Below are 22,939 nucleotides of genomic sequence, written 5' to 3' on the forward strand. Positions count from 1 at the left end.
TTCAACTGAGACCTGTGCTCTGTGAACAAACATTCAGCAAATCATTTCCAAATTATTTCCATCTCCCGTGGAAGGCTATTTCCTAAACCATCATTCCTCATTTCACTACATTTAAGTGACAATGCCACAGTTGTCCTTTTCTGAAACAAAAATCACTCCCTTCAAAGGAAGGGAAGAGGAAAAACAGCAAAGGATTTCCTGTACTTGAAATGCTTAATGCATGTGCTACAAACCATTCCCTGTATATCAACACTCCAGCATTAATAGTGGAAACAGTTTCTTAATCTGACCTTGAAAATACTCCATTTCTTCAAAGTTAAAAATCAACTGAGGATATTTCTGGAGTTTCTGTTACTTGTGAAAGTTTTTATACTCACCACTTTAGGTAAAATTTTAAAAAATAAAGACACAGTAACAGAAAAAACCACCTGAAAGCACCTCTCAGTGCTTTGCTAATAACTGTTCTACAGTAAATTAACTGACTTTTTTTTCTATGTATTTAACAGCTTCTAATTCAATCTGTATCAGTTTTCTCTGTTCTCTAAAGGCAGATTGCTGGGTGGTGTAAAAGAGAGTTAATTAGCTACAAATACCAAACAGCACCCAAATAAAAAGGATCGTTATTAACGTACAGTGAACAGCTGGGCCATTTGAGAAATTGGTTTTGTTTCTAACAGTGCTCCTATCCAACCATTTCCTAGACTGGAGAAGGCTTTTCTTTTCACACAAGTGTCTCTGTGAAGACTAAACCTGTTCTACACACGGAAGGCCAAAGAGGAAATGAGCTGTATTTTTGTAAGGATGGATAAATTTTGTATTAGATTGAATTAATAATATTTTATTCACTAACGACAATATTAGTAACACAGATGAAAGAATTAATGTAGGAAGTCATCACTAGATTGTGACAGGGGCTAAAAATGTTGCTGGATGATTTTGTATTTATTATTATCACAATTTAAAAAACATGACTTTATTTACCTTATTAGCTAAATTTAGAACTATTGAAAAATAGTAGATCAATGCCTGCAGAGAGTTAAACTTTCATACTTCCTGTTGGGGTGTTGTAATCTTGAATTAGAAGAGATTATATGAAAAAGCAAAGCTTGAGAAGGAAGTTTTCCAAGAATACCACACACCAGTCTACCCTTCATTTTCAGAAGTAATTTCATGTAGAAATCTGATGCTAAACTAAAATTATTAAAATACAAACTGTCCCATCCATAAAAAGTGGAAGCTTAAAACAACATAAAAGAAGTTATCAGAGTTTTAATTTCCTATGCTCCCTGATATCCCTCATGGATGTTTTATGAATGAGATCCAGGTTACACCACTGAAATTGCACTCCAAATCCAGATGTTGTATGAGAAATCACATTAAAAGTTATTTGAAAATACACTGAACTCATCGCTCCAATTAACTGCCAGATGTTCTGAGTCATCACCACTATCAAAACTCATTAAAGATTAATTTCATTCCTATTTGATAAACTGATTGAAGACTGGGTTCTCGTGGCTTTAGACATAAAACTGCCTGGAACCGAATGTGAAATTGCAGATTGTCTCACCAAACAGGGACCAGATTTCCAATTCTTCCAGCTACAGCTACTGGCCTGAGCTGTGAAGCCGAGCTGCAGGAACCTCTCTGTTGTGGAGCCAAATTTCTCTGACACCCAGTCATAATGTTTGCTGTCTTCAGTGCCAAATCGACTTTGTGCATTTGGCAGAGCGAGCTCTGAATAATGGGCTGTTAACTTAATTCTAAGCTACAATTTCAGCACAGAATGTAATGATTTACCTGGATCACTCAGGGACTATGAGCAGTTTGGTCATAGTCACAGTGCAATCACCACACACACATAATCCCTGGTATGCAAAGCAAAGCTTCCCAAATTTACAGGAAAGAAGATCCTGCAAGGCTGTGTGGGGCTTTGTTGCCAGGTGGGCTAATCCATAACAAAAATTAAAGCAAAATAAAAAGTCCTCATATTCACTTGGACTTCAGCTGTCACAACACTTCCTAAAACTGGGGCTTATTCAAATGCAACTTTTCTATTTCTTTTGTAAGATACTGAGCATTTTCAAGGTACAGGAATTCTTTTCACACACAGAAAGTCCTTGTTGCTGGATTTTTCTTATCAAAATTTGGTATTAAAAAGTATCCTTAATTTATATAACTAAAAAGGTGAAAATTAGAATATTTTATGCCTTGTGTCCCTCTGGTATTTGCAATAAGCATGAATGTGAATATGAGGAGAGAATTTCAGGGTAATGGAGATCCCACCTACAAGTGAAATGCACGAAGTATAAAGGAATTGTCATAAGGAGAATTTTAATAGAGTTTCTATTGACAGAGGAAAGATTCCATCATTCCATTGGTATTCCCAGGGTTCCACAGCTCTCCCATGTGCCACTGAAGGAATTTACCCCTGAGAAAAGATATGGTAAAGGTTAATGCCACCCATATGTGGGATTTTACTGTAATGCCCTTAAAAAAACACACTGTGGAGGTCAAACCGACCAGCCAGGACCTGCAGAAACAATACCTTGGTTTTGTCCTTCTAGCTATTTTCTTTCCTGCAAAAAAAAGTACTGGGGGGGAGGAAAGAGGAAAAAAATAAAAGCAGTTTTAAATGAGCACATGAAACTTTCAAACCCTCAAACTGTGCCACTGTGAAGGACGACAGACTGCAGCAACCCAGGGGAGAGAGTGTTTTCAAAATGCTTTTTTTTTGTACCCTCAAGATTGTCATAATGAAGGTGCAGTTTTTTGATATTTTTTGTCCTGTGTTGTTCCCATTATTATATTTTATCTGGGTGAAATATTATCATTGTAGGACGTGGCATTTATTTTCCCTTATCAACATAAACACTTTTGTAGACACTCCAACCTGTACAAAATGCCTATGGAGATGACTGTGATTACAGTTACTACTGAAATCATTTCGGGTACAATAGAAAAACACAGTTTTCATTCTAGAAGGGAGCTATACAATTATCTCTTTCTTAGGTTGGTATTTAATTTTTGAAACCTAGCAGACAAAAAAAAAAGAGGTTGCTAATAAATGACCTTTCCCTCTCAAATGATCTGCAAAACCTGAACAGATTCAGCCCACGGCGTGAGGTTCACCTTTTAATTCATATGTTTAATTACTCATTATATTATTACTCAACTTTCAGAGCTGTAGACTTGAAATAGAATTCTAAGAAGGTTTAATCAAGCTCTTTCATTGCAGCTCTAGTGAAAGGTGCTGGAGTTTGGATATGGGAATGAGAGTAGGATTTCAGTCCCTGGCCCAAGCTGCTCTGGGTGTGCTGACAGGGAAATCAGGACATCAGGAGTCACTGAACAACCCACAAACACGTGGGTTTGCTTTAATTTCTTGACCCCCAGGTGCACTTTATTCTTTGGTGTTTTGATAGCACAGTATATTCACCAGAGACTAAGGCAAGGAAAGTTTTTCCTGGGGCAAAAAGAATTTGAAAGCTCAGAGTACAAAAGGAAAATCAAAATTTTTCTGCCTTCCTACTCATAATTATTAAAATACAGAGGTGGGTAACAACTGGAAGAAGAAAATGTGTCCGCTGATGAGGCACAGCACCAAAATCCATCCTGTTTCTTACATGTCACAGATAGCATCAGCTTTTAGTCAATTTTTCGGTCCAAACCACTTTCCTGATCTATTAAAAGTAATTCTTCATCTACTGGCTTTTCAGAAGAAGCATAAACCAACATACTTTAAAGCTACACAAATACCAAGCACTTAGAATGGTTATATTTAGTTAATTGTGAAAGAAAAATAGCACACCCCCCATCTATTTCCCTTACGTCTATTCCCTTTACATCCTTACATCTATTTACATCTTTACATCTCTTCCCTTTTTGAAATAGGACCGACTTTGTTGCTCAAAATTCACCATTGTGCTGTCTGAAACGTTATCTCTGAACAGAGAGTGGGGCCAGAGGAAAACTTCTGCAGGAAGAACAAAGTCCTCGAAGAGAAACAAACACAAAGGACATGAACATCTGAAAATTGATGCTCCTTCCTCCACAGCCTTTCCAGCATGAAAAGAAGCACAGTTTTATGGCATTTCTCAGTATCCTGTCTTCTTCCCAGTCTCTTTGTCTTTATTTTTTCCTCACTAATTCAGTGATGAATTTGAATCCATTAGCTCCTCACGTTTCATGTTGCACCAGCCCCTTGCAAACTCTGCCCAATCGTGTTTTGTTCTGTGTCATTATAAAAATGTCTATACAATTTATCAATAACTTAGCAGCAAATGGCATGTCAGGTATATAATAAATAAAGAGGCATTTAGATAATAAAGCAAGCACAAAAATATATTTATTTGCTTAAAAAATGCCACTTTGAAGTGCAAGCTCCATCTTTCTATGAAAGTTATATATTACCTCTAAATGCATAAATGTTCATACATTACAGTAGTAAGTGCATTAAGGGAAAAAAAAAAGAAAATATATTTGATGTTGCCATTATCTGTTCTTCAGTTTGTACAGAGAGAGAATTTGGAGAATAATTTTTAAAAGCCTACTCCATTTGCATTATGGTTCATTATTAGCAACTCAGAATGTTACATAGTCTTTTAATTGACACAGAACAATGTTTTATTTACTATTTCTTTATCATAATCATGTCCTATTTGCGTGGTTTTCTAACTCTAAATTAAGTAATATATCAAAAATTATTTCAATTAATCCCGAATTTTAAATCTCCAGGCAGCATTATTACAAGATTAATGTGATTAATTTCAATTTCCCTATTGCTAAAAATCATTGTTTCCACAAGAAACTAAGATCTTGTGTTTCTCCTCATGGACTCTTCAGGTTGTGCCTGGAGACCTCTGGAGATTCCTTCTCACCCAAATTCTCCTCTGGCTTCAAATTAAATGTGACAAAGAGGGGTGTCTGGGAAAATGCCATGTATATTAAATTCAAGTTCAGTGAATAGGAGGATGAAAGGAGCAATGGGAAAACCAGAAGGGTTGAAATACAGACAGTAGGAAAACCCCAAGACTGAGGTATGGAAGAATGATGGAATTATTAGATGACACAAATTTTTCACATTTCTATAAATCTCTGTATGCATTTTCCAAATCTGACATTTACAAAGTGATAAAAAACTGGAGGCAGTCTAAACTAAATTACATAAAGAAATGTCAGCCCTTTAAAAAGGAAACCACCAAAGAATCCAACTAGACCTACTTTAAGTGTATGTTTGTAAAGGAACTGAGGAAGGGTTAGATTGGCAATGCAGGAATAGGTGGCAAAAATGAATAATTTTCTCTTACTGGAATGATAAAATGCTGGCCATTTTTAATATCACTGTAAGAAACAAAATGGGTATAAAATTTATAGCAACATGATGGAAATTTCCCTGTTCATGGCAATTTGAGTTCATTTCTTTTGAGGTTGTCACAAGAACGAGAGAAATTCATATGGATCTCAAAAGCCATTTCAGAGAAAATTTTCAGGTTCTTTTGGATATATAAACCACATTTGAAATACAATATAATCCAGTAGAAATGCATCTCTAATGATAAAACAAATAAGAGGAAAATACCAGTTATCACAAGAAGAGATGCTTTGATACACCCCTTCAAAAAACCAATGGTTCTTTTTGGGGCATTACAAGACTTCCTCAAGCTTTTGTTCTTTCAAGGGTTTCCTTCTGGATTTTTTTTTTTTTTTTTAATATTTGTGTTATTTTTACTAAAATATTTCTTTTGGGTATCTTAATAAAAACCTTAAAACCGGTGCTTGAGTAGGGTTTTTTCCATGTAGAAAACCCTGAAATTCTTAAAAATAATTTCACACTTTGAGAAAGTGAGGGTATACATGTCAATTTTTCATCAAATAATGCTTTTAAGAAAAATTGGAATTGCACAGACAGAAGTAAGAGCATGCTCAAGTGAAATGAAAAAACAATAAATTAAAATCTTCTTACAAGTCATTCTCTTCATGTTTTATTTCTCATTCAGTAAATCAGCAATCCATGGATTTTCACCTGTAAAATACTGCTGCAGGAAATTATTCAATATGAATTATAAAGAGAACAGTTTAGTTAATTAAAAGTTTGAGTAAGTAACAAGTTACTTAGACAACTAAATCCCAATTTGAAGATAATTCATCCACTTTGCCTGTCTCATGAAAAATTAATGGAAAAAGTCTCATATAGACTTTAAATCACTTCTGCAGATATGGTTTGGTTGGGTTTAAATGTGCTTTACCAAAACTCATTTGCTTTTTAAAACTAAATAATTCTGTATCCAAATGCTTTTTGATGTCACCATATTCTGAACTGCTCCAATTCTGCTGTCAGACTGTGGCAAGGGACAGCAGCCTAATGAGAGCATCTAATTAATGCTGGTGTACCCAGAATCCTGTTAAACAGCACCAGTACAGCCTGCATTTCTTGAATTATCTGTTTCATAACAATTCCCTGTTTCATATGCAGCAGCAGTTTCCCTCTGAGGTCTGGTGGAGTTGGATCCTGGCAGAGCAGGTGCCAGCCAGGACAAGAGTCCTGAGAGCATGGCACAGACCCATTGCAATGCCCCAAAATATCCAGAAATGGGGTAAATATGACCCAGGGTGCTGCCGTGGAATTAAAATAGTTCCACCCCTTCTCTGGGTGGAGTTGTTGGGGTTGTCACCACCCACACTGGCTTCACTCTGGACAGAATCTGTTGGGCAAATTCTGTTAACTCCAGCATTCCCACTGATCTTGCCAGGAGTCAATCCCAGTGTGACAGAAATGCCACAGGATTCCCTTGGCCTCTCGTCATTCCTCTCCCCTGGAGCTGTCCCAGGCTCAGGCTCAACAGCTTTTTTAAGTTCCCCACTGCTCTCCCTCTCTGTTTTTATCCTAAGTTAGATGTTTCTTTCAATTCATTTCTCTGCACTACTCAACACTCTCAAAGTTTTATAAAAAGAAGCAATATTGGCTTACTTCCCTCGATTTAACTGAAAACTGAAAAACAGAGCTCGGAGCCAGCATTTTCCTTCTGGAAGGCATCCACTGCTTGGAATGACATGCTGTGCAAACCTTCTCCAGTTGTTCTTCACAGTTCCTGAAAGGTTCTCGGTTCTGTTTCTCACTCAAAGTGTATTTTCGTCTGCTATTCTTCTGAGCTTTCAGCTGGATTGGGGGATTAGTCCTGAATAAAAGCTTTCCCAAACAGGAAGGTTCAGACTTCCCATGTAGCAGGAACAGAGGCAAGGAGAACAAATATTATTTGAAAACTCTAAGTGCTCATAATTGTATATGAATATTTGTAAAACAGATACGGAGCCAGGGAAATTTTCGTCTATACAGAACTGATTGAAACAAATTGGTTTTCTAAAATTAACTTTTAAAGAATTTCCATTATGACCTTACAAAGTGTAGGGCTTTTCTGAAACATTCACTGGAAGGGTACTAGAAATTCAAATGACATTATTACAAAGGCGCAAGGCAAAAAGAGAAGCCAGAAAAATAGGACAGAACGATGAAAAGGACATCAAATTAAGCCAGAGGAAATAGCAAAATGCTATGGAATCTATAAAAATATGCAATGTATGTGTTTAATTCCGCCAGTAGGAGGAGGATTTTTTCTCTTTTTTTTGTGACATTCAGGGAAATTTAGCATTTTGTTATGTGAAAAAATAAACCTTAAACTGTTGAGTTGTTCCATATCTGGGCAATGGCACCATAAAAAGAAATTATCTCTATGGTGTCCCAGTTTAACTCAGTTGTAGCATCCTGGGCTCTACCAGGTTTCATAAGGACAGCATTAAATGAGGAAAAACAGCACAAATTACTCTGCAAACACAGATTTTACAGTGCTCCACATGACCCTGGGGCTGTGGTGGGACTCAAACCGAGCCAGCCTCAGAGAGGCACTCAAAGGTGAGGTACAAAGCAGCAAAATCCAGAAATTTTCCAAGGAAATCCTACGGTTCCTATTATTTTTCTCCTTAAAAGTCTAAAACGAGTATAAAGAAACCATTTCTGCAGAGGAAATCTTTCAAAGCAGGAATGACTTCACATTTTGCAGGTCAGCCTTAAAACCATGAGGAGTTCATGAAGAGAACAGGAAAAGCAACCACAGCAGATCTGCATTAACATCAAAAACCCAAGGTAAAATGAAAAGCCCCTCACCCATAACTCCTCATGCCATCCTTTATGAAGTCCTCTATGCCAAAGCCACAAATACAAATTCCATCCCTTGATTGTCTCATGACCACTTAAAAGCTGATTTATCACTGTTTGTGACAAAACAATTATCCACTCTAGGCTGGCTCTTTGCTTAAAACCTGTTTGGTTTTCTTTGACCTGCGCTTAAATTAATGTGACTGTGCCAGGAATCATCAAAGCAAGTTTCTGTGAATACTGGCATAAACTGGGATGAACTCCCTTTGTTTCAGGAGCATCCTGGATATAATGAAAGCTTTTGTGCTACAATTGCAGTACACAAGAATATAAATAATATCTTAGCTACACTAACCAATTCACCTTCATTTTTAACAGGTGAAAGGCATTGGCATAAAACCTGCATCTCTGCCTCAGTTTTGTGTTTTAAAATATTCTGAAACCAGAGAGCACAGCAGAAAGTCCCCTCTCATCCCACAGTGCCTGTAGATTACAACTGAGAAGAACAAAATTCCAAACCGTGCCTTATTTTTCACTCTGTGCACTGATACCAATAGAAACCAAACATGCTGATCAAGAAACACAATTGCTAACAAGGCACTTCTTCTTTGCCAAATTAGACTCCAAACATAAAAGTTAAAAACTAGAGAGTCAGAAATAACTGAATATCCAAATATACTGCTAAAGTGATATGATTAATATTCCTTGTACAAAGTTATTTATTTAAATGTATTTATTTAAAATATTTAACCAGGAAATTACCATCAAGATTAAAAGTATTACACTTAGCCTACAGCAACAATATGCTAACATTGCCAGCACTTAGAGGCTAATAATTTACATTAGGGACATATCTAAGCACAGCAGATATTAGCAAGGATGTCATATTAGGGATGTTAGGAGGAGAATTTACCCACATGTGATGAAAGTGAGGCAAAGAGGACAATTCATATGCAGGAGCAAAAGCACCAATGGGAAATTCTCCAAACAGACAGTGAAATACACGAGGATGCAATGCCCATGGCAGGGCTTGAACTGGAGGAGGTTTAAGGCCCCTTCCAGCCCAAACCATTCTGGGCTTCTGGGATTCCATGAATGCAAACCCTCCTGGCCAGTGCCAAATGGCTCTCATGGGGAAGATGACCCAGGATGCAGGATTGTAACTGGCTGTAATTAAATTCTATCTTGAAAAAAGGAGCATTTCTTCAGTGAAGTCTCTTTCCTTATGGCATGTCCTTATGCCAGCCTGCAGGCTGATCTCAGAGTGCAGAGGAACACAGCAAGCCTTTGGAAAGGCAGTGGGAAAGCTGGCAGGAGCTGCTGATCCCCCCTGAGAGGTGACTGATGGCCAGCCTGGGGTTTGACTCGGTGCTCAGGGACAAAGGCAGGAGTTTCTGGCTCTTTTGTGCAGCCCTGAGGAAGACTTCACACTCGTGCTGGCTACAAGGTGAGCACATCACACTTGCCAAGTTCCTGAGTCACACAGCTTTTGTTGTAGTGCTTTGCTTACTTATCAGTTTTGAGGAGATGAGAAAAAATTTAGTGTAGGTATTCTTACATCAGCAGAAAGAAAGTAAATAGTCTTTTGCTAAGGCCCCAAAATATTTCTTCTCAGACACATATTGCCTGCATTTGCCCATCCCTGGGCTTGCAGAGACATCCTGAATCACCCAGGAATTCCCTCCTAAGCTTTTCCATACACTGCTCAAGAACACTGTCACTGTTTACCGTGGGAATGACATCCTTCCCTCTCTCCTGCCACTAGGAACAGGTATCTGGAGTACAGACTGTGCTATTAGACAAAGGATGTTTTAAATTAAAACATGGAGAGGTTCTCATCCAACCCCTCTATTCACCTCAGTTTTTAAACTAACGTCCTGTTGAACTATAACATTCTGCAATTTCATGTACAGAGTAGACTTTGTCCTCTGGAAGATTAAATGTGTGTTCTGTCATTGAATGCTGGTCTGCATCATCTGGAATATCCTTCAGTGACAATTCCTGCACATTAATAGCAAAACAGTTTCCCTTGCAGGGAAGTAAATATTTAAGTTTAAACTTCTTTTTTTCCCCCCAGAAATTTACAAAGATTCGGCTCTGGCTCAGGAAATGCTGCAAGAACTGATGGCTGGTACTTGGAAAATGCTTACAGGGACCCCCACTGGCTGTGTTCCTGTCATTGTCCCCATGTTTTTGCTGCTGTCCCTGTAGTACTGTACTCTACATGATAATAGAAAACATTAAAGCCATAATAAATGCTGAAGTCTTTGAAAAGAAGTAGTGCAGACTCAATTACATCTTCATACAATTCATATTTTGAAACGATGTTTTTTCAAATTGGAAATGTTAGACAATGAGAAGAGGGGGAAAGTTGTACGAGACAGAAGAGAAAAAGGAATCCATTTAACTTGTGTTACCAAATGCAAGAATGTGATTTATAGATAGCAGGTAATGAAGGACTCTGGAGTCCTGTGAGCAAGAGAGCACTGATAACACAAAACTTAAAAAATACAATTCCTCTAGAATATTCCCTATAAATACTTTCCTTTTCATAGAGGCAATAAATGTTTCTGTACCATTTATGTTTTGATGCCAGTCTCTACCGTTTGTGCTTGACTTTTCAGCTTCCATCCAAGTTTACAGTTCTCTGAATGCAAATGGGATTTTCAGAACAGGAAGACAGAAACCTGGGCTCTCTTTCTCTATTGTTTCCTTTAAAAAATAATTTCAAAAGAAGGTAATAAATTTTACTTATCTCACTCTTGAGAAGATATCTACTTCAATAAAGTTAAACTGTGGAAGTGCCATTTGGCACAGTTTGTCATAACCTAAGTAGTGCCCTGACTCATTTCATCCCTCCCACCCCAGGGCATGATGAGCACGCAACACAGCAGACAAATCCCAATTTAAACAGAGATAAATTATTAAAAAGCACTTCTATAGGAGACCATTTTCTGAGAGTGGTTCCAAATGATATAAATCACTTCTTTTAAGAGTCCTTTTTCCCCTGCCAGTTCTGTTTCTTCTCCCTGTGTTCATGTGGTCATAACACAATACTGTATTCAGAGAGCTTAAAAACTCCCATTTTTCAGCTCCTACAAGAGGTACAACTAATTATGAGAAGAATTGATTTGGCATCCGCATTTAACACATCTCTAAGCATAAAAATTATCTTATCTGGGGATACTTGGCATTTATTAATAAATGCAATACAATTTATATTACATCATTCTGGACATGTTTCAGTCTACCTTTAAGAAAAATTTACCTATTTCAATCTTGCAAATTCTGCTTTATCTCCCAATGTCACCCAGAAGAATTGAGAGAGTAGTAAGAAATGGAGTAGGGAGCTCATAAGAACAAATTGGATTTCTAATTTAAAACTGGAATCAAACCCATTATTCAGTGCTATATTATTTTATTCTTTTGGAGAAGGGCAAAACCTTTCAGCTTCTAAGTTATATATAGTTTTCTACTTCCCCTCCCTACTGACAAATAGATTAGTTGAGGCAATTTCTCTCCATTAAAGGTTTTGCTCTTGACACTGTAATGCAGCCACTGTTCAGTTACCCTTCAGGGGAGCCCTTTTTAATGCAAGGTAACAGAAGGATTTGCATTTGTCACTTCGGTGGAACACAGCCCTTATTGCTCCCTCCCCTTGTCCCATCTGATCCTGCTCAATCAAGGAAACAAAACATTGCTGGGGATTTCTTCCTTTAGAAAGCTAATTTACAAATTTATGCAAAAAAAAAAAAAAAAAAAGACAGAAGCTTTTGAGATAAAAATAAAAACTAAGAAAAATAAATTTATTGTGAGGTCAGATTAAGGAAATGTCAAATTCTATGAGCTGTAATGACAGACTAAGAGGCATGAAACATGTACAACTGAGCAGGAAAGAGGGACAGGAGAATTCCCAACACAAGGCAAGAAATTTGGTTTTTTCTTAAGAGCTGCCCAAGTTCAGATTGGAACTGTAAAAGCCAAACCCATAATATGTTATGTAATACACAGTGAGCCTGGAAAGAATTGCCCTTAGAATGACTTATTTAAAAAAGAAAATATTTTAGAATAAAAACACAAAGAAGACAGAATTAATGTAATTAACATAGAGAGAGATCCTAAAAATGTATCTGTTCTTCATGTAAGTATTGACACCAAAACTGATATTTTCCCTCAAGGCATTCTGGATGACCTATCTGTGCCAGCCCGGGCTACTGACCCACTTGTTTGCCTCTAAAAACAGATTCCTATTTAAGACTTCACCAGGAAAACATGACAACCTCTGAAGGTTCGCTGCCAAAACCTTATTTCTTCAAAATTGTTTTCTCTCAATTCTGACTCAAAGTAGACATTTCTTTTTTGTTTGCTATCAGCCACAGATGCCAAATTTTGGCTAGTGGCAGCTGGAGCAAATAGTGGATTAGCCATGATGAAAAATGTGGTGTTTAAGATGCACTTTGCAAGGTTTCTTTAAAATCAAACAAACAAAAATAAAAGATATGATTCTCTACTAAACCACACATCACAAAGCAGAAATATAATGATGCTATCTGTAATTAATTCCATTATTGGTTAGATAAATGGCAATGAGCATTAAGCCACAGAGATCTTGTGTTAATAGAGATTTCTGCAGGGAGTATCCTCCTAGGCCAATGAAATACCTGCAGTGATGGCACAGTAAATCTACAGACAGAAAATTTTACCTGTTCCACAATGGCCAGTTTATCCATCAGACTGCTAATCTACAATTTGAGATACTTTGGGTACTCCACAGTTTTCCTTTCCCTGCTCATCAACAAAGGTTCAGACATGGAGCATTCATGGATAACTAATTCCCAATTGTTTCAGGACAAATTTGGCACTCATGATCTTCATCGTTTTATGACTCACATTCATTGTGAAGTAGGGATAATATCTTTTCTCGCCTCCTATGTATGTCACAATTATACAGAATATGTCTGAATTAATGCAATTATTACTGTAACCCCCACTCTTTGAAACAGAGCTCAGAGAAGCACTTGGCAGTTTCCATATAAGTCACAGTACAACTATGGCAAATACGATCTCTTGATTGCAATTCATTTACTTTGCCCCAAAAGAACTGAATAAACCTTTTCTAGTTTCTCCACAGAGAGAGATATCCAAAGCTTCTCTCGATTCCTTCAAAGGGCAGGCCCAGTCAAGAGCTGAATAATGCTTTTGTGTCTCACTGAAATGCTAACCCCAAATTCTCCCTGTCCACAAAGCTGGTTCCTATTTTCTTCTCTTCCAGACAAATCTCATTCCACTTGACATGGAGGTATATATTCAATAACAATGTCAAGTTTGAATTCTACCTTTGCATTAAATTTAATTTTGTGTGGTATTTATTAAATCTCTGGATAAATTCCCCACACTGTACAATAACCAGGATTATGCCCTTCGTCTCTCATCCAAAACAGATTACAGTATTGATTTAGATGAGGTAATAAGGGGAACAAGTTTTGCACACCCTAAAATGACTTGTGTGGGAGTGCAATAATTACAGGAGGTATCACACCTATCCCACACTGCTCTGTTGTTTACCAGTGCTACTGTGAGATAAGTAATAACAGGTATAAAAGGAATTGTAGGAGAAAAAAAGGCACATCTATTACAGTAATTTCATGTGCATGTTGGAAAGAAAACACACTGCTTAAAACACCTGAGCTTTTCTGGTATGTGCAAGGAACTGGGACGTGAACAAGAAACTTTCCCCCCAAAAAATTTCATACTCAATTATTTTCTAATCATATTAGTAGCTCTTCTTTGTACCTATTCCAGCTTGAAGTGATTTCTTTTAAAAGCTCATGATCAGAGTGGTGAATAAAAGTTCAGCTGAGTTCATCTCAATGTACATGTAGATAATGAGTTTATAGTGGCAGTATTGTTCTAATGCCAAACACATCGTGGTATTTAATGCCGAGCTGGAAAATATCAGCTTTTTTGACAATGAAGGCACAGGAAGGCCAACTGGCAGATAAAGGGCACAAACACTACAATTATTCACTCTGTTGCATCACCAATTTTCAGTGCAATGCCTGAAAATCGCAGTCCTGAGCAGGGGGTGAGATGTGCACAACCCTTTACAGGGCAGAAACAGCACCTCAGGATTAAAAACTCCCCAGTACTGTCAGGACCCACAGCTGGATCAGCCCTAGGAGATGAAGAGTCTCAGATCCTGCCCCTGGGCATGTGGTACAAATGCACAATTCTGCTCAGAAGCCTCTTTAAAGACAGAGAGGAGCTTTGGAGAAATGAGCTAACAGGACACAGATTCAAGGAAGGGAAATGCTGGTAGAAGCAGTGCAGTTATGGGGGTTAGAGAGAGTTTTAAAGACTCAAAGGCCTAATTTTGAGCTCTGCCTTACTGAAAAAGGTCTAAACCTTTACTTCCCACCTCCCAGGAGAGGCCACTCTCTTCCTCTCTCTGACACAGAGCAAATAGAAGATACATTTAGACAAAAAAATAGCAGCAGGGGAATTTAAGCTCTGTACCCTATGAACTCTGTATTTAATTCTTTGCTACAAAGACTTGGTTCTCTGAAATCCCCAGGTACAGTCTAAACCCTGTATTTTCATCCTCCTCTGCTGGGAATCTCAGCTACAAAATGGGTACAACTCAGTGGAAGTCTTGAGTCAGGAAGACTCAATTCTTACCTGTTAATTGACAGCATCACAACTAAGTAAGAAATTTAAGGCATGTCCAACTGCTTTGAGACAATGTAGTTCTACTTAGTCAATGCAACTTTAAATGCTAAACATTAAGAGTAGGAGTAAATTTTTTTTAATAACATAATGTACAATGAAAGTTACAGACACCTTGGTCTTCTGAAATAAGATTTGCAACCTCAAGAAGAGGAGCAGAACAGGAGCGTTCCAGTAAGCTATTAGTGATTAGATCTTTCATTAAAAGGCACTTCTAGCAGGAAACAATCCATTGCCACAAAAACAGTGGCATGTGTAGCCACTGAAAATAGTCCAGTCAAAGGTCAGCTAGGTCCTCAGTGCTAAGAGGCACCCATATTTTAATGGGATAACTGCATTCTTTCAGAGTGGAGCATTCACTCAGCCTTGGTCCCGAACCTCTCCCAGTTTAAATTATCCCAATGTGAAAATCAAATTTTTATATCAATAGCAATAAGCCACAAGTCTTGATAATGATGACAGTCAAACAGACATCAAGCCATAAATACTGAAAACAGCAGAGCATTTTAGGAACAATAGAGAAAACAAATAAGCCCAAAAGCCCAGATTTTTCCTGGAACTGACTGAGAATCTCCAGGCAATCACCAGCAGCACCATGCACAGGATGGGGGATGTGGCTTCAAGCCTTTGAGCTGAAGGTTTGAAGATAACATTTTATTTGTTCAAACACACTGCAGAGGGTGCTTCTTTCCCCCCATTTGTCTCATGGACTATTCGAGGTGTGCTCTGATTTTCATGCAGTGGGATGGAGTCCTTGTGCAGAGTTCAGGCAGGAGATGGCAGGGCCATGGCAATGGGAATAGAGGGGCCTTTGGAGGTGCTGCCCCTCAAACCACGGTGCCCGTGGAGAGCTGCACGAGGTGTCACAGGGCTGACTGCAGCCTGGTGCCCCACAGACTGCACCCATTCCTTGCAGGTGCCACAGCCTGACCACAAAAGGCCAAAATCCCTGGGACCTTATTTTAAGCAAATTGAGCAAAATGAAATATTACCACTAAAATCTAACAGATAACTTGACGAGTCAATTGCAAAAGAAACACTTCCAAGGAAATTTCATTCATAAAGATTTCTGAGAAACAAAACAAGATCATTTCCAAGTGATAAACTTCACTGTTGTCATATTCTTTTGCTAATTGCTTTTGCTTTCTTGTAAATTGTTTTGATTTTTCACTTTCAATTAGTAGCCTCAGCAAGGTGTGAACTCAGAAAACCTTCCTATTCTGTTTTTCTGCTCCAACAAGAACATTTCTACATTTTTGTTTTGAGAATGCTATTTGGATAAATTACTGGATTGTTTACCTGGAAGGCTGATGGAAGTGATATTTTTTCCCCCACATTGACACTGTGAAGTGGTGTAAGTCTATTGAAATGGAAGGAGTTAGGCCTATTTCTACTGAGAATTTATTCATGTAAAACAAGGCAAAATTTTCCCTCTGAGCTCTATCTTTATTGATAACTCAAAGTAGTATCTAAAATCTATACTATAACAGAAACATTCCCCAGGAATTTTTCATTGAAAAAATCTGTTCCTTCTGCTCAAAGACTCTTCTCCTTATGCCTGTCCCAGTTAAAGCCAACAAACCATGCTCAGCATGATCAATCTCCGAAAAGAAATGTAGCATGTCTCGGCATTAATGGTATGGATCAATAGAAGAAGCACATTATAAATCCAAGAAGAAAATAGAAATAAAGCTTAAATAGCTTTAAAATCCATAATGCCTTTCTTTTACAAGCCATTTTTCAGGAACAGTGTGTCTTATAACCCATATGTGAAATTCTACATGCGAAATTTTACAACACCATGTGCACAACTTCAGGAAATGAAAGAAAAAAATATAAAATTAAATTTAAACATCAACTAGAATTTTAATTAACTAGAATTTTAATTAATTATCACTGTTTAATCTATGAAGCTTTACTGCTCCACATTTGTAAGCAAGCTAAATGGATTTGGAGAAATATTAACAACCACTGAATTCTCCTACTGAAAATCATGACAACTGCAAGAGCAAATTCTCAACCTTTATTTTCAATGAACTGTCTTTAATGCTATCAGTTAATTTAAACTTTGATCAAAGAAAATCCAACCCCTGTGCTGACAAAACCGATTTTTAGATGTAGTAGTGATGATGGGAGACTGCAGCTCATGGTTTTAAGAGGAGTTAAACCACGATCTAACACAAGCCTTGCAGCAATCCAGTGGCCACCATGTTCTGCTCACCTTCCAGTTTTACATCATCAAATCCTTTCAGCCCCCAAATGAACAGGTATTCCTTCCACCTTCTGTATAAATGCAGTAGAGTACAGTGAAAGATCTCTCCCAAAACCCCATTTTTTGATACACTAAATTTGTATTCTTATGCCTGCTGTCGTATGGGATTGGTCTCAAACATTGAGTGGTGATTTCTGAAACACATTCAAAAGTGACACCTCAAACAAGTAAAAAATCCACTTTTCCTATCCAGACATTTCGTCATGTCAACAAGAGAAAGATGCTTCCACCAAAATAATCTGCAATTCACATCCAGAACACACAGGACCAAAAGGATGCTATATGAGCTTCTGCTGAGGCCAAGGCAAGAGAGAGTGAGTTCCTCCAGTCAAACTGCACTTCTTGATTTATCTAAAAACCTCTGGCCTGGAAGTTGAGGACAAGATTGAACAATTTTGCTTCTGATAACATTCTTCCTGTGACCTATGGCTTCAGCTAAGTAATTGCAGTGGCCTTGACAAATATGAGTTAAGCAGTGTTGCCATGCCAACCCACGTCCTTCTCTTTTCAAATATTTTACTGCTACCACACTGAGCTTGGAACACACCTCCCACCAGTCAGACTCCAACAGGCTTCTTTGGACCTCAAAATTATGTCAAATGCTACAGATTTCACTTAATAGGACCAAGTATAAGCATTAATCATCAATGTATTCCCACTTCTCATACAGATTTTTTTTGTATAGCATGAAGTAGCAAATGTGAACACTGCTGGTATTCAGCAACATAACAAATTTATGTTTACTGATATTCCAATGGGAGAAAAGTCATTAATTTCTCTGGTCAAAACATATCAATACTACATAAGTGATACACAAGGAGTTTGTATTCAGATGGTCTTTTCCCAGATGAAAAATAAAAAAGATGTGGAGGTTTTAAATTCTGGATTAAATTTTGCCAGTGTAGCCTTGCAGCCAGTTTTAGGAATAAGAGAGAGGAAAACAGCAAGAGTCCAATGCATGTAACCCAAACCACATGCAGCAAATTTGGATGTAAAGTGGAATTCCACACCAAAGAAGAAATATCAACATATAGAGCAACTTAATAAATATATTAAAATGAACCAGTGCAGAATTTACCATAGCAAAGAGGAAAGTATCAATATTATCCTAATTGTCCCAGCAAAGGTCACAGGGCACTATTGATTTTCTGTACCCTGTGCTCATGCCTCAAGTGAAGCTGTTGACCTCAGGACCTAGAGGTAAAGTGGGAGGTACTGGAATATTTGTGTGTATTCATTTTAACTGTATAAAATTTGCACAATTAGCATCATCATAACACAATTAATGATATTTTTAAAGTGTCAAGACTTCAATTCAGCTAATAATAAAATTTCAGCTTCAAGCATGAATTGTGTTTCCTTTTTTCCCATTACAGGATTCAGCCTGTGACATTGATAGAGGATTCCTGCAACATATTCCATAACTTGGATGCAACAAATAGATAGAACCAGCCAAGGTTACTGATCATTAAAAACCCTCTTAGATAAGCAGAAACTTCAAGCACATATTTTGCACAATATGTATAAATGTATACTGTGGGCCTAATCCTCATTTCTAGTCCTTTCCTGTTTTTTATTTATTTATTCATAAAATACCAGCACTGTAGAATTGCAGCAGCATACCCAGCATGAGCTGTTGTTTTGGGAAAACGTTACTTCCTGCAGCTGCATTTGCAGTGCTTTTACCAGCACCACCAATCATAAAAGCATACAGGAGAACTTTGCAAACAGTTTTTTCAGTCTAAAAATAGATCATTCTAGATTAGCATTCACCTATACTTGTAAATAAGTCAGTCTGATTTTCAGGCAGGCTTTAAGGGAAATGAGATTAACATAATATGAAAATAATTCAATTATTCACAAGAAGATACAATTATCATACAATCAGTGTTCAGGAATCCAAATAAACCAGCATCTTCATATTTATATTTAAACAAAGAAGTCCAGCTGCCAATGATAGAAGATTCAAATACAATTAATTTATTATAGAACAAAAGATGTTGTTCTGACAATTTGAAAATCAGGTACAAGGGAAGCAGCAGAACTGATAATGACTCTAATGCATGCTTTGATTGCTGGAGATAGAAACTGCACTGAAGAAGCCAAACAGAACTAAATGACAGCTTGTTCTGCACACTGTGGGCCCACGGGAAGCCTGCTCTCATCCAGACTGGTGTCTGGTGAGATTGTTTGATCTCTAATGGGTTCTAAATGAAGCCTTTCTGCACGGGAGCAGCACAGAGAGCAGGGCTGGAGCACTGTCAGCTCACAGCAGCCCTGTCCTCTGGAGAGCCTCTGCCTGAAACTCCAGGTTTCTGTGACCTGCAGGAATAACGGGATCTCTCTTCTCCACCCAGCTGCTGTTCACTAAACTTGTAGGAATCTGATAGACTTAAGGCTCTCAGCCTCTTGTGATATTCATCTCTGGACTAAAATGTGAGGCATGGTTGCAGAAACACACACAGGCACCAAAAATACCCCAAAACCAATCAACCAACCAACCAACCAACCAAAAAATTATCAGTCAAACCTATTTTCCTTGGAATAACTGGGTTAAAATATGTAAAAATTTACAGGGTTTGGATGTATTAATTAGATTTGGTAACTGAATGAGACAAAAATATTTGGTAAAATTTTCATTAATTTGAGAGAGAAACAACTGAATAAAGACTGTAGAGCCTCTAAAGGAAATCTCTGTGAATGCAAATAGACAAATCATAGAATTATTAAGGCTGGAAAAGACCTCCAGGATTGTGGAGTCCAACCTTTGACCCATCCCCATGCTGCAAACCAGACCAGAGCCCTGCATGCCACATCCAGTGGTTTCCAGAGCACTTCCAGGGGAGGTGACTCCATCATCCCTCTGGGCAGCCTTTTCCAGTGCTTGGCAACCCTTTCAGTGAAAAAATGAATGAGCTAGAATGTAGCCAAGGCAGTGTGCAACCAGGGCTAGGAAGGAGCCCTGCTTGGTTCCTAAAGAAGTTTAATGGCAGCTGAGTCTCCCAAAACGGATCTGAACAAGCTGGACAATACAGATTTTATAACTTAGGAAAAATGGTGATTTTTTGTAAATGTAAATAATTGTATTAATCATGTTCCTCACTTGTTGGGAAATGTGTGTGCATTTCATTGAAATTGAGTCCATTCAGAACCACCAGGCTGGGCACAGCTCATCAGAGCAATTCACAGGGACCATCATCTTTCTCCCTTAGTCCTCCAGAGAAAGCCACGGATGTGCTGTGATGTGAGTGGGACATCCCCAGATTTTCACCTCTAGGAACTCTCATCAGACCCTTCCCTGTGCCCTGCATGAAAGGCTTCAGGTGGCTCCAAACCAGGATTGCCTCCTGTGTCTGGGAGCTTTGGGACCTGCATCACAGGGAGCGTTTTGTACAGTCAGGTACACACAAAAAACTCTCTTATCAATCTGAGCAATATTAGAAAAAATAATGTTTGAAAGGGAAGGAACTGGGAAGGAAGAGGGAATCTGAAGGTTTCATGTAACAGTTTCATCATGATAAAATGAGATAAAATGGCACTGACACAGTAATCCTGAAACCCATCTAAAGAATAATCACAGCTGAATCTCCAATGGTCTGTTTCAAAGCAGTGTTAATATTCTTTGGGAAAGAATACCCTGGACAAATATTTCCAGAGTGAATGTCAGGATGGTTAACCACATTCTCAGCAATAATCTTGTGTTTATTAATATAGAAAATACTCAAATATATTCCCATATATTACAGCTGATATGACTGCAGTGAGATATGTTCCCAGGTATCTCCCAGTGTTATTCTATTTCAACAAAAGGCTACATCAGGATATGTTCTATAAAAATGGAGTTCTCAGAGGAAGAAGCACATTAAATTAAGTTCAGTTTAGGACAAAGTTATTTTACATATTTTCTTAAAAGCCCTGGAAGGGTTTGAAAAGCTCAGTTCATGCCTGATGTATTTTCATGATGAGTTTGATTCAATGTGTTCATGTTTCCATAAAGTAAAATACCAGCTAATTTCAATGAGAGAGTTTATTGCAATTTGTGCTTTGCTAGATAATACCAAATACGTTACTGCAGGATAAAATCCTTCACAACTTCTTCACGTGACTAGGGTAAGTAAAAGAAAAGGTAAACTTCATGGTTCAATAAATGATTGGATGTCTTTTCTGATGTAAACAAAAAATAATTTAATGAAAGGTGAAAAATGATGAATACACTTTTGAAACAAAACCAAAAGACTGGTTTTTGTCGAGATAGCAAAAATGCCAAAATTCTTCACAAGAGAGTGTTTTGCAATAAGATTCAAGGGAACAATCCAGCCAGAGTATGAGCTCCTTTCCTCTGGGAAGCCTTGGAAACTCACAGCTCCCACTCCCACACTGCCTTGGAGTTACCAATGGGAGAAAGCTCCTATTCCAAGTGACTGCTAAAGCTTTCCAGTCCAAATCAAACCTGAAGTTCATACTGGAAATTCATTGGCATAAAATATTCATTCCAACCCAAGGGGGTAATTATACTCAGACCAAAACTATTGCTTACCAGGGTAGTTGCCTTCTTTGCTCTGTTCCAACTCTGAATTATTGCAATTTATTTTCAGTTGTGCAGTTTAGTTTGAGACCTTTTCAATACACGATACAACAAAGGTGAGGATTTAATATTTTAAAGGAATCAGTGTACATTTCAAATGCAGAATGAATCCATTATTGTGTACTTTTTTTCCAGTTTCCTCATCTACCTTTAGCTCCTGATGCTCCTCGAGTGTTCTTGCCCTCACAAAAGCAAATGGTTACATGGCACAGCTTTTCTGGCTTTGGTTTTTTCCCAATGCTGAGATGTAAGAGAGAACATGTGCTCTGAGCAGAGAGGTTCCAGAACCAGCTGCAGTGGGGAAATCTGCATGGATTTCCCTGATATATTTCCTAAACACATACTAGATCTCAATTCCTGCTTTCATTTTATGAAGCTTTGTGGAATAAGGTGACACAATTGATTTCAATTTGCTATTTTGAGCAGTAATTGGATTTCAGCACTGCAACTAAAATTTCTGTAAAAAATATATTTAGAAATTATTACTTGACATGGCTAATTTCCTTGTACTAGGAAAAACAACAAACACTACACACAAACCCCATCAAACCCAGTCAGAAGTGTTTAGCCAGTCTCAGTAACATGCCACGAACACAGGAGGAGATGCAGAGTTGCATCTTGGCACCTGCACCTGAAGACTCACTCTACAAAAGCAGCTGTCCAGAGAGTTCCCAACTGACCAGACCTCAGGGCAGATGGAAGAAGATGATGGTGAACATCTGCCTCTATCCAGGCTGTTTCACCTAATCCTCGTACAGGGCTTTGGAAGTCATACCTACAATTTCAGAACTGAAAATTCACCTTTAAAAAAAATATCAATTTGTTCTACAAGCCTATCCATAGACACTGAATATTTATGATTTACTGAAAGCCAGATAAAGACATCAGAAAAGTGGCAGTTTGGGGCCTGGAGGTTTTACAGTCGTCCAAGTGTATAATGTACATTATTACATGATGAATTATGGCCAGTACCATCTCTATGTCACTGAACTAACTGGATTAACACCCCAACAATTAGAAACCATGTTTGTTAGAGGTAATTCTCAGCACCTGTGAAAACTGCATGTCTACCAGTCAAAACAGTTACAAAATGAAACATTACGAGTGCTGTACTGCCACAAAATTATCAGACTGTTTCACAGGAATAGAAGATCAAGTTAACCCAACTAAAACAAAGAAGTTAAGCTAGATGAGTCCACCATGGGCT

The 22,939-nt window shown here is 37.9% G+C and overlaps 1 long non-coding RNA gene across 2 annotated transcripts in view; it reads right to left on the reverse strand.

The window, feature by feature from the left end:
• LOC138110178 (uncharacterized) overlaps positions 1 to 21,966 on the reverse strand; it is a 35,549-nt gene extending 13,583 nt beyond the window's left edge. For both annotated transcript variants that reach the window (XR_011150809.1, XR_011150811.1), the window contains exons 1-2: positions 21,881 to 21,966; positions 21,685 to 21,763 (exon numbers count right to left, since the gene is read on the reverse strand). This is a non-coding gene — a long non-coding RNA (uncharacterized lncRNA). The remainder of the gene's footprint in view (positions 1 to 21,684; positions 21,764 to 21,880) is intronic.
• Positions 21,967 to 22,939: the final 973 nt, after the last annotated feature.

The sequence above is a fragment of the Aphelocoma coerulescens genome, chromosome 4A (genome assembly GCF_041296385.1).
Source record: "Aphelocoma coerulescens isolate FSJ_1873_10779 chromosome 4A, UR_Acoe_1.0, whole genome shotgun sequence".
NCBI classification, from domain to species: domain Eukaryota; kingdom Metazoa; phylum Chordata; class Aves; order Passeriformes; family Corvidae; genus Aphelocoma; species Aphelocoma coerulescens.